Below are 13218 nucleotides of genomic sequence, written 5' to 3'. Positions count from 1 at the left end.
ACTGCCATATAGAGAAGGGTTCTTCTCAAGTGAGGTACTAATACCACTCTATAAAGCCTTAGTAAGACCACACCTAGACTACTGCATCTGGTTTTGCCCACCAGACTATAAAAAAGATGTTGAGACTCTAGAAAGAGTGCAGAGAAGAGCAACAAAGATAATTAGGGGACTGGAGGCTAAAACATACGATGAACGGTTGCAGGCTCGTCTAGTGAAGAGAAGAACCAGGGGAGACATGACAGCAGTCTTCCAGTATCTGAGGGGCTGCCACAAAGAGGAAGGGGTAAAACTATTTTCCAAAGCACCTGAAGGCCAGACAAGGAATAATGGATGGAAACTGAACAAGGAGAGATTTAATCTGGAAATAAAGAGAAATTTTCTGATAGTGAGAATAATCAACCAATGGAACAGCTTGCCCTCGGAAGTTGTGGGAGCTTCATCACTGGAAGCTTTCAAGAAGAGATTGGACTGCCATTTGTCAGAAATAGTGTAGGGTCTCCTGCTTGGGCGGGGGGTTGGACTAGATGATTTACAAGGTCCCTTCCAACTCTGTTAATCTGTAAAGTAGTCTATCTTAGAGAGGGGGTCTCCAAACTTGGCAACCCTAAGACTTATGGACTTCAACTCCCAGAATTCCTCATGCAGCTTTAGGCTGGCTGAGGAATTCTCCCAGAAGTCCCATGCAGCTTAAGACCTGGCTCAGGAGGATACTGGGAGTTGGATAAAGTCCACTATGTTAGTTTTAGAGTATGTATCAAAAAATGTAACCATGTTTTGTAAAACCCATAGGGGACAAGAGAGCTCACGTTTGCCCTGGCCGGCGCGAGAGTGCCAGGGTTCTCACTGACTCAAAGAATATCACACGATTGTTGGGAACTGACAGGACTGCAAACTGAATAACCTGGACTGTTGTTCTCAATCCTAGTTAGTCAGCATTTGGTTGATGGGTATGAATTCCTAGTACAGGTAATCCTCAACTTACAACAGTTCATTTAGTGGCTGTTCAGATTTACAATGGCAATGAAGAGTGACTTGTGATCGTTTTTCACAGTTAAGACCTTTGCAGCATCCCTGTGGTCATGTGATCAGAATTTCAAATGTTTGGCAACTGGTTCATACTTATGACCGTTGCTGTGCCCCAAGGTCACGTGATCCCCTTTTGCGACCTTCAGACAAGCAAAGTCAATGAGGAAGCCAGATTCACTTAACAACCAGGTTACTAACTTATCAACTTGCAGTGATGCACTTAACAACTGTGCCAAAAAAGGTCGTAAAATGGGGCAAAACTCACTTAACAAATGTCTCACTTAACAACAGAAATTTTGGCCTCAATTGTGGTTGTAGGTTGAGGACTATCAGCCTGCCGGGATCCTTGGCTGGTGGTGCAGCTAAGCAACTTTTCTTACAGTTTTTAGGAAATATGGGAGCTTGCATGTTTGCCTGGAAGAGCCTCATCTCTCTGGCTTTGCTCTGCCTTCTCCTCACCAATCTTGGTACAAGAGATTTTCCTTACTCCAGTTAGGTGGGAGGTGACAACCCCTCCTTGCCAGCGTTAATCCAACTGCACTGTTATTTTCCAGTCCTTTGTAATTGTATATAACCACACAGTCCTTTCAATCTTTTAGCTCCAGTTAGCAAGCATCAGTTCTTCTCTGTGCGTAAGTATGGAAAGGTCTTTCAGATCTAGTTTTAAGGAAGCCCCAACAACATATTAAATATATATATTAAATTAAATATATAAATTCCCTTCCAACTCTGTCATTCTATATTCTGTAACCTGGTGCCCTCCAGGTGTTTATATAATAGCCCCACCTGAGTTCCCACAGCCATGTTCAAGAGATAGGATTCATACTATTCCACTGGAGATCTTCATTAGTCATGAACAAATCTTTTTCTCCTTAATTTTGTTCTTTCAATTCTTTGGTGTGTTCTTTTTTTCCACTTGATTTTTTGATTGGTTCCCAGATTGTCTCTCTGTGTGTGTGTGTGTGTGTGTGTGTGTGTGTGTATACAAGAGGGGGGGGAGAGAGAGTGTCAAGATACCAATTGTGCTCACACATTTGGGCCACCATATTTTGATTCCCCTCTGTGAACAGCCCTGCAAACTTGGGATGGTGGTGGAAGGGAATACATATTTGCAAAATGTGGGCACTTATCCAAAAGGATGGGTCTTGGGTTGTGATGTCATGATATATCCCCATGCTGTCTGGGGAATTCTGGGAGTTGAAGTCCAACATCTTAATGTCATCCAGGTTGAGAAATAGTACTTTAGAGATTCTTCATCCTGATTTAACTTGTGTCATAATTAATTTTTTTCACATCCATTTGAGGTTAAAAAAAATATTTAAATGCAAATATTCATACTTTGAAAATATGAACATTTGCATTTAAATTCTACATCTGTTTAAAATAAAATATACATTTTCTGAGCCCTTTCCCTTAAAAAAATCTGAAATACTAAAAATGCTAAAATATACATTTCTTCCCCAATTTGCAAAGTTGCACAGGATTCTGGGTCCACAAGGTGCATTAGCAAAATTCCTAGAAGTGCATAATTCCAAAGAAAACCAGTGCATATAATCATATAAACATTAATTCAGGAATGAAGTTGGTTCACGTAAGGAAAAATGGATTGATGAAGCTCTTACAAATCCTATCTGATCAGTGTCAGGGTCCAAATATTTCAACATGTTTGGGGGTTTGGTAATCAAATGGACCTTGACATCCTATTCTTTCCATCATTCCAATATCCATATAAAAGCAGGCTGAAAATATTAGACCGTTCAAGTGACCACATTTTTTATCTCCCTACTGAATGGTCGATTGATTGATTGATTGAGCATCATCAAGTTATTGTTGACTTCTAGACAAGTTATTACATAGATTTTCTCCATTATGATTTGTCCTTAATATGGTTTCCCCATCACCACTGCAATTGAATCTTCTTCTTCCCTTTTTTCCCCACCTTTCCCATTATTAGAGCCTTTTAGAGAGAACTAGGTCTTTGTATAATATGTCTGAAGCAGGCTAATTTGAGCCTGGCCATTTGTGCCTTGAGTGAGAACTACATAAATGAAATAATAGGCGGCAGCATCCAGCCAACTCTGACTGATTAAAATTATAAACCAAATAGAGTCAGGCCTGGTTAAAATTCTGATGTGAGATAGGGGTTCCATGGTGTCAAAGAGTCAAGATGGAACCCACAACGCATGGAAAAACAGTCAGCACTAGTTGGAGATGGCATCTTGTAAAGCAAGGGTCTTCAAACTTGGCAACTTTAAGACTTGTGGACTTCAACTCCCAGAATTCCTGAGCTAACATGACCGGAGGAGGAATTCTGGGAGTTGAAGTCTACAAGTCTTAAAGCTGTCAAGTTTGAAGACCCCTGTAAAGGAATTTGGAGCTGGCCGTGGGAGCAGGGAAGGGAGGAATGAGATAGTAAGGGGGAGACTTGCAGAAAAGGCAACAAAGTCCTCACAAAGAGGGGACTATAAGAAAGAAACTCAAAATAATGTGGAAGAAACATGGACAGATGTTCAAGATTCTGTTATTCTATACAGGGGTAGGATGCTGCCGGTATAACAACCAGTTTGGTGATCGCATGCTTTGCGCGACACACACACACGCTTGGCTGATGTGCGCTGCACGTCCGTAAACAGCAATGCAAAAATCCTTACCTGCTATGTTACTTTGGGGGAGTAACACAGCTGAGGAGCAGCAATCTGCTCTCCTACGCTGATCAGCTGGGATGATAAATATCATCGTCAAAGCGAACTGGTTCTCTCCCAGATGATCTTTGGAGCTAGGGATTTGCCAGAACCGGTCCGAACTGGCAGAATCCCACCCGATTCTATCCTACAATAACAAGGAATTTTTTCTTGGAATTCCTGCTATGGCTGTTCCTTGATCTAGCCTGCCTCCAAATTGTTATGACTCCCCTTCAAATTAAAGCGAACAAAACAGAAAGCAGCCGTTTCAAAAGGAATTCAAACAGAATGAAGTCTCACAAGATAACGGCTGCTTTTAATCCACGGTCCACAGCAATAAATCTTTACTCTGTCCGGCAAACCAGTCCTGGTAAATAATCTCAAGCCTCAGAGCTTCTTGCTGTAACGTCCTCACTCAATAAGTCACTTTGTTCCTGGCAAATGTTACCAACCAGCTGTGTCCTCTTATACTCATTGAGGCAACGTGCTAATTTACTGACTCGCCCTCCTCCTTCGCTCCAGCTGAGTTTGCCTCCTTAGACGTCCTCTGTTCCTTACATTCAACTCACATCAGCCACAGGAGCTGAATCCAAGCCCGGAGCCACAACACCAAATGCTGACCATATTACTGCACCCAGGGATATCCCGGAACTGTAAGATGTAAAAGTTGAGAGTCACTGTGTCTCAAGTCCAGTATGTCTGTTATGTCAACAACCAACAGGTGCCCTTCTTCAAGGAGAGAATCACAGTGCAAGGTCTGTTAAGCAATTAGGAATGAAGTTGAAGAAAGGAAACCCCAGAATTAAATTTTAGTGGATATAAAAAGTGAATTGCTCTTAAGGGTCCTCAACCTTGGCAACTTTAAGACTTGTGGACTTCAACTCCCAGAATTCCTGAGCTAACATGACTGGAGGAGGAATTCTGGGAGTTGAAGTCCACAAGTCTTAAAGCTGTCAAGTTTGAAGACCCCTAAATTGTTGACAGTAGGTAATTAGTAGGTTCTACAATCTAGATTCTAGATAATAGCTCTAGCTCAAGTCTTATCTAGATATGCCCTGTTGTGCATATCAGCATCTTAAATTTGCAAAGCTGAACCTCTGGGAAATTCTGCTAAGGTCTTATCACTGATGGAAGGAGACAGAAGAGTATAACTGTGTCAGCTTTGAAATTCAGCTACCACATAATGGAAGGGAGGTGGAGGAGTTGAAAAGTTCAAGGTTATTCTGTATGTGGTACTAAGAAAGTCCAGTTGCAGTTAATTGGTTCTCGTGATTTATGAAGTGTAGAAGTGGGAGGAGAGAAGGTGGATTCTGTGTAACACACGAAAATACTTTCACTTTGGGAAATTGCCTTAGAGTACCAGATCTGTTCCTAAATAAATCAATTGGAGAGAATATGTCTCGGAGTGATTGATATCATAGATACTTTCTGGATGCCTTACAGACTGATAGTAAGGGACTCAGTTATAGCACCAATGTAACATCGTTGGATGCCTTGAGGACAGATCCTCCTGGGTAAAATAATAGACTTGCTAAGTGTCAATACTGACTTGATGGTTTGTAATCAATCTTGTTATCAAGTCTGACCATCAACTAGATTAGGAAATTAGGAAAAAATAATCTTCAAAAAGGATGGTGATATATATCCCCTTCTCCACGTTCCTCTGAGTTCAGTATTCATTGAGTGGGGAACTAAACTCAAGAAATTATTTATTATTGTTTGACTAGAGAAACCATATTTTATTGCTGCAATGTTTTCTGCTCCCCATTAGGAGGAGCTGCTCCACAACAGAACATGCTGGGCTCAGATCAAAGGTTCCTCCTTAGCCCAGGGTTATGCCTCTAACAGCGGCCAGCCAAATGTTTCTGGTAAATCTCAGAAGTAGGAAGACTGCAACTCCGTCCATTGTCGGTTTGCAGACCACTGTATTGCATTCTCCCTCTCTCCTCAAACTTTAAAGCTTTTTTAAGGCTTCTCCACACAGAACAAACCCACAGACAAAGAGAGAAACCTGTAAGTGTGTGGGTTCTTCCGTTTTCAGAGGTGGGTTTGTTAGAATGCCACGCGGGGTTGAAATCTAGCAGGTTAGATCAATAGCGCTATTGTGCATTCAGGAAAAAATGATAATAATGAGGTGTAAAATATTTTGCTGAATGGTTTTAATATTTTTTCTCAGAACTTTTAGCCAGTTGTGAAAAGCACCTGGAAGCTTCAGTTGGTTCAAACTAAAGTGGCCCGTTGTGTGCAGGCTTAGATGTGCACATGTGTCATCTCTCTCGTGAGAGCTGCATTGGCTGCCAATTTGCCTCCAAGTCCAATTCAAGGTGCTAGAAATCCTTCTCTGGTGGTTGTCACCTTTAAAGCCCTGGCTTGACTTGGAACCAGGTTAGATAGATAGATAGATAGATGGATGGATGGATGGATGGATGGATGGATGGATGGATGGATGGATAGATAGATAGATAGATAGATAGATAGATAGATAGATAGATAGATAGATAGATAGATAGATAGAATTCTTTATTGGCCAAGTGCGATTGGACATACAAGGAATTTGTCTTGGTGCAAATGCTCTCAGTATACATAAAAGAAAAGATACATTTGTCAAGAGTCATAAGGTACAACACTTAATAATAGCCATAGGGTAAAATAATCAATCAAATTAGTGGTGGGATTCAAATAATTTAACAACCGGTTCTCTGCCCTAATGATTTCTTCCAACAATCAGTTCACCAAACTGCTCAAAAAGTTAACAACCAGTTCTCCCAGAGTAGTGCGAACTGGCTGAATCCCACCACTGAATCAATCCCTGTAGATGAGATTGACCTGCACTTCAGATAGTGCAGGTCAATCTTTAATATGAATTTAATAAAATAAACAAATAAATAAAAATACTTACACCTAAAGAGACCTTTTGAAGCAAATTGTACGACTAAGACTTAGACGCTGGGAATCTGAGCCCCAAATGAGGGCAAAGTGTCATTTTATATAGGACTTATGGGGAGATTAACAGGCTTCTCTTATGACAATTAGTGTTTGATGGGGGAAAACTCACAAACTCACTCTTTCACAAAACCACGAGGATCTGGTTTTGCCAATGGGCCTGGGGGAACCCAGAGTGGGATAGAGGTCATCAAGTGGCTTATTTGATTGAGTGATTGATTGTTTTCACCAGGGAGGTGGGGACAGGTTATTGCTTTTTTATTGTTTTTTATATTAGGTTTTTATCTTTGTAAGCCACCCATTGAGAGTGAGTTGGGCAGCTCTATAAATTTTCTTAAATAAATAAATTCCAACCCCCCATCAAACACTAATTGTCATAAGAGAAACCTGTTAATCTCCCCATAAGTCCTATATAAAATGACACTTTGTCCTCATTTGGGGCTCAGATTCCCAGCATCTAAGTCTTCGTCGTACAATTTGCTTCAAAAGGTCTCTTTAGGTGTAAGTATTTTTATTTGTTTATTTTATTAAACTCATATGTTGCCCATCTCACTATCTGAAGTGACTCTGCGCATCTTACAATACAATGAATATATATATATGTGTGTGTTATGTCTCACCTGTATCAACAGGTGAGCAATCACAATACTAAAGTTCCAAAATTATAAGCAACCAAAAACAAACCCCAACAAAGATAACGGCTGCGGTTTCTCCAGTCCTCAGCAGTAGTTCTGAAATCTGTTTGGCAATCCTGAAGTGCCTATAAATCACAATGCCTCAGATAATCTTCACAGTACTTTCGCTCTAACAAGACACTTTGCTTCTGGCAAATTTCTCAAGCCAATCCGTTTCCTTTTATCCCCTAAGGGGGCGTGTTAGTCTCATCAATTAATCATCGGCTCGACGCCTCCTTCCCAATTGAGATTGACGTCTCAATCTCCATCTATTTCTCACATCAAGCCAGGATCCCTCAAAGTGCTCCTCCTCGCCCGAAACCTCTCACACGTTTTCCTGATTATCTGCCACCGGCTGCTGCGTAATCAGAGAGGGAGACTCGGGGGAGGTAGAAGACTCTGACAGCTCCAATAAATTAGGTTCGTCTCTCATAGCCAAGTCCACTTCCTCATCCTGGCTACCCTCAAAATCACTCAGCAATGCAGGCTCAAATTTCACTGCCAGATCCTCTTCACTCGAGCTCACATCTGCCAACGGAACAGATTCAAATCCCGGAGTCACAACATATATGTATGGTATTCAGCTTTGTTCGGGTATTTTCCCACGTCATTATAGTTGTGCTTTTAAAGTTGTAGCAATGTTTGGCAGAATCTCATCTGCCATCATCAGGCTTCTGTATTGTGTTCGTCTGTGAGTGAGACTCACAGACGAACACAATACAGAAGCCTGATGATGGCAGATGAGATTCTGCCGAAACGTTTCTATCATTGCAGCAACCACTTCCAGCCTAAAGTGCCCCATCAGGACCCCAGGCCAACTGGCAGAACCAGGTTTTCAGGCCCTTCTGGAAGGCCAAGAGGGCAGGGAGGGATCTCACTCAGGCAGCAAAATGTCCCAAAGGGCAGAAGCCACAGCAGAAAAAGATCTTCTCCTAGACCCCACTAGTCGAAATTCCTTGGCTGATGATGGCTGCAATAGGCCCCTTCTGCCAGAGCCAGTGGGGTAGGCCAATCTCATCGGGCCAAGAGACAGTTCATCTTAAGCATAGGATCTTGGCAACTGCAAAAGTATTTTCCAGCCCTCGTTAAGGCAGTCTCTTTGAGTGTGGGAAATGCTTCTTCCTGAGTTTCTTGCCATCTGAAATGAATTCCTGTTTATCAGTTAAGCCAGGGGACCCCAAACTTGGCAACTTTGAGACTTGTGGACTTCAACTCCCAGAATTCCTCAGCCAGCAAAGCTAAAAACTGACTCTCTGCCTGTCTCTTAAGTTCTATATTTATGTCTCAGATTCCTTCCCCTATTCCAGTGTCTTTTCAACCTTGTCAATTTTAAGTCATGTGGACTTCAACTCCTAGCATGCTGGCTGGGGAATCTGGGAGTTGAAACCCACACACCTCCAAGTTGCCAAGTTTGAAAAAAATATATTGTGCCACTTTCTCAGCCTCCACACAGTCTCTCACAAGCTCCCCGACTCCTCCCAAAAATGGTATCTGGTGTCAAAATGGCTCTTCCTCTCCTGCCGTTAACCATAGAACTGGCACAGTATCTGCTTGTATTTCGTTTCATAAGTTTATTCATTCTACTATATTTCAGTGCCACCCGACTCCAGACCAATGGGCGGCTCACAAAAACAAAGCAACTAAAACACCACAGAAACAAATGAACAGATGGGACAAAACACCAAAACACATGCAAACCTATGTCAAATTTATCTAAAGAGATACACCCACCCCACACCAAGGCCGGGGAGAACAGCTTTTAAGGCTTTCTGGGATCCACTCATATCTCCGTGGGAATTATCTAAGGAAGGATCTCATCCTGGAGGACAAGGACCACTTTCTCTGGCCTGGCCTCACAATATTCTGACTGGCTCATTTTCAAGTGATTGTCCACTAGGCTCCAAGATCCATTTCACAGTTACTACTATTGAGTAATTCTATGTTCTATGTGTAGCATCACCACTGCTGTGTGAGCTGCATTGGGTTCTAATAGGCTTCTGGGCACAATGCAAGGTATTGATTGTCACCTTTAAAGCCAGATATAGCATGGCACTTTGTGATTTGCAGGACTGCCCAATGCAATGACATCTGCCCAACCTAATAGGTCCACCAGATTGGACGTGCTCCGGGTCCCTTCAGTGAAACATTATCACCTGGAGAACCTAGGAAGCTCATCTTCTCTATTATGGTGCCTACCTTATGCAATGACCTCCCTTCAGATATTTGAATGACTTCAAGCCTGTTGGCTTTCTAGAAGACCATAAAGACACAGCTTTTTCCCAAGGCACTGGGACCAGAATGTTAACTGAGCCAGCACTGACATGTCAGGTAAGTGGATAAATGATTTATTATAATGCTTTGATGTGGTTCTTTTAAAATGATATTTGTTTCTTGTTTTCATTTTTTTTTTTTGGTTCGCCAGGGTTTCAGGAGTAGATAGGCAGCCATGTAAATTTACTCTATAAATAAATAACACCCACGCCTGTATCCTCCCTTTTCTCCTGACATACATTTTTGTTTACCATTGCACAGTTCACTGATGCTGAGTTTACGGATGAAGTTAGGAATGGTATGCAATGTATTCCGCTTTTACAGATATTTTAGACCCACCTCTTCTCTTCCAGTCACTACGTATTGTCCTCCATAGGCATTTTGGCTTTAGTGCAGAAGAGAAAAGAGATGTGGCTTTCACAGAGGTATCTGCCCATGTCCAGCACTTTTTAGTGCAGTGTTTTCCAAACTTGACAACTTTAAGATGTATGGACTTCAACTCCCAGAATTCCTCATCCACCTACCAGCCAGTTACCTACCTGGGACCTTCAGCCATGAGCATTTCAGGGGATTGTAGAAGTGTAACAACTGATCAGTTTCAGATGATGGAACGAAAAGAATCCCAATTCCAACAAAGACTTAAAATGATAATGATGTTTTTAGGTGCAAAAAAAGCTTTTGATAATGTGAATTGGCGTTTTATGCTGTTACAATTGGATCAAATGGGTTTTGGTAAAAAATTGACTCAAGCCATGGAAACGATATATTATAAACAAACTACAAAGGTTATGATAAATGGAGAGTTAACAGACTTTATAGATATAAGAAAAGGGACTAGACAAGGCTGTCCACTATCGCCTCTGTTGTTTGTATTAACACTGGAAGTGCTGAATAGGAACATCAGAGAAGAAAAAGAAATAAAAGGAATGAAAATTAAAAAAGAAGAGTATAAATTACAAGCTTTTGCAGATGACCTGGTATTCATATTAGAAGATCCATTGGAGTCAGCACCTAAACTGATAGAAAAGATAGAAAAGTATGGGAAAGTAGCAGGTTTGAAAATAAATAAAGATAAAACAAAGATTTTAACAAAGAACGTTAGCAAGACGAAAGAAAGAATTGGAGGAAGTTCTGGGGATCCAGGTCACAAATAAGGTTAAGTATTTAGGGATACATATAACACCAAGATGTAGCACACTTAAGGAGGATAATTATCTTAAACTCAAACAACAGATTACGACAGACTTGATAAAATGGGAAAAATTACAATTATCACTGATTGGGAGAATATCTACAATTAAGATGAATGTATTGCCCAGAATCTTATACTTATTCCAGACAATTCCAATCAGATTAGGGAAAGAATTTTTTGAAGATTTAAACAAAATAGTGCTAAAATACATTTGGCAGGGGAAGAAAGTGAGAATAAAACTTAAATTGTTACAAGATGCAAGAATAAGAGGAGGATTCGCTTTGCCCAATTGGGAATTAATACGACCAGGTGATGAGTTTGATGTGGGTAAAGGAGTGGATAACACTAAGGAATACTAGACTTTTGAATTTAGAAGGACATGACTTGCTGTTAGGGTGGCATGCCTTCCTCTGGTATAAGGGAACTAAAACGCAGGGGTATTTTAGAAGACATTATATTCAAGAAGCATTGTTTCTAAACTGGGAGAAGATAAAAAAGCAATATTATTTAAAAATTCCACTATGGTTATCTACTATTGAAGCTTTTTCCTATCCAGTAATACTGTATATAAAAAGGAACAAACAGTTAGATATGGTGAGATATTGAATGAAAGGGGTGAACTTAAATCTATGCAAGCATTGGAAGAACAAGGTGTAAAAATGAATTGGTTTTCATATTTGCAAATACAATCTAGATTTGATAAAGATGTTAAAACAGAAGGTATTTATGATAAATTGACTGATTTAGATAAAATTTTGACAGGTACTGGATGAAAAAGTAATTTAAAAAGTTTATAGACATTTGCTGGACTTTAAATTGGAGGAAGAACAAGTAAAAGAAATAATGATTGCATGGGGGGGAAATTTTGGATATGGGATTGACTTAGATAAATGGCAAAAATTGTGGTCTCAAAATTATAAAATGACAATGTCAACTGCATATAAAGAAAATCTGTATAAGATGTTTTACAGGTAGCACTTACCCCCAACGAGAATTGCGAGGATGTTCAAGAATAAATCGGATAAATGTTGGAAATATCATCAGATACCTGGTTCGTATTACCATATGTGGTGGACATTCTCAGATGCAAAAAGTTAATAGATTGATATAGAATACAATATAAAATATATAACCATTGGATGAATGTATAAGATTAAATCATAATGAAATTTAGAATATCTCATATAAAATGATGGAAAAATAGTTTAGTCAAATGAATGTTTAATAATTGATATTATATAATCACAAGCTAGATTGAGAATTTATATAAATTGTGAGTAATGGTTAAAAAAGGGATAGCACAAAAGATTGTAACCAACTGACACACTGTATATACAGTATTTAATTGAAAGAGAGTTTTATGTTTTTATGTTTTGTTTGTATGTTTGTTGAAAAAAATAAAAACTTTGATAAAAAAAATGATAACCTCATTTTATAAACTTCTCATTCTTTTCCATGGGTGATTCAATCTGTTGGTCCTGCTTTGCAAATCTGTTTATGATTCTTCAGTTTAGAATAGAATAGAGTAGAATAGAGTAGAGTAGAGTAGAGTAGAGTAGAGTAGAGTAGAGTAGAGTAGAATAGAATTCTTTATTGGCCAAGTGTGATTGGACACACAAGGAATTTGTCTTGGTGCAAATGCTCTCAGTGTACATAAAAGAAAAGATACATTCATCAAGAGTCGAGAATCATAAGGTACAACACTTAATGAGAGTCATAGGGTACAATAAGCAATTACCACATTTTAAGCTACTGATCGATACACAAGCCTCTTTAAACCACCAAATTTTGGGATAGAGAAATTAGGCAGATGATTCCCCTGAATGGAGAATCAACTCCTTCTGCATTTGAGTATCATTCGCCCTGGCTGACAGGCTTTAAATTTGCTGTTTAGTGTCCTCCTCACCAAGGCTGGGGAGATTCTTCTGGAACTCATTAAAGCTCATTTGTTTCTTCACCTCTTTAATTCTTATTTGCAAAGGTTGACACCCAATCAACTCCTGAGCTCCAAGCAGATCCTTTCTTGCCCATTTATTCCTATGATCTGTTTTGGGTTGTCCAAGCAGGTGCCGGTCAATCAGAAGATCTCTCCTGTCATCCCACAACCCAATGTTTCTCAACATTGGCAAATTTAAGATGGGTAGACTTCAACTACCAGTTGTCAGGGCTCCAACAAATCAACCCCCATTCAAATCATAAGTCTCTAGCCGCATCTCTCAGAGTAAAAAAAAATTGATTTATTAGGAGTGACCATGTCGGCGTTAGCTGGGTGCAGCCGACACTAAAATACATTATTCATTTCTCCCTTGACCCTGGTCTTCCCCCCACCCCCGGATGTATATTGTGCAATGGGACACATCCATAGCCAAGAGTCATCAATCATGCTCTCCAGTAATATTCTTGCGCTGCCTAGCAATTATTTGAAGCATTT

The sequence above is a fragment of the Notechis scutatus genome, chromosome 1 (assembly GCF_049901735.1).
Source record: "Notechis scutatus isolate UNSWTSFEM ecotype Mainland chromosome 1, rNotScu1.2, whole genome shotgun sequence".
NCBI classification, from domain to species: domain Eukaryota; kingdom Metazoa; phylum Chordata; class Lepidosauria; order Squamata; family Elapidae; genus Notechis; species Notechis scutatus.
The sequence above is the reverse complement of the archived record's forward strand: the minus strand, read 5'-3'. Positions refer to the sequence as shown.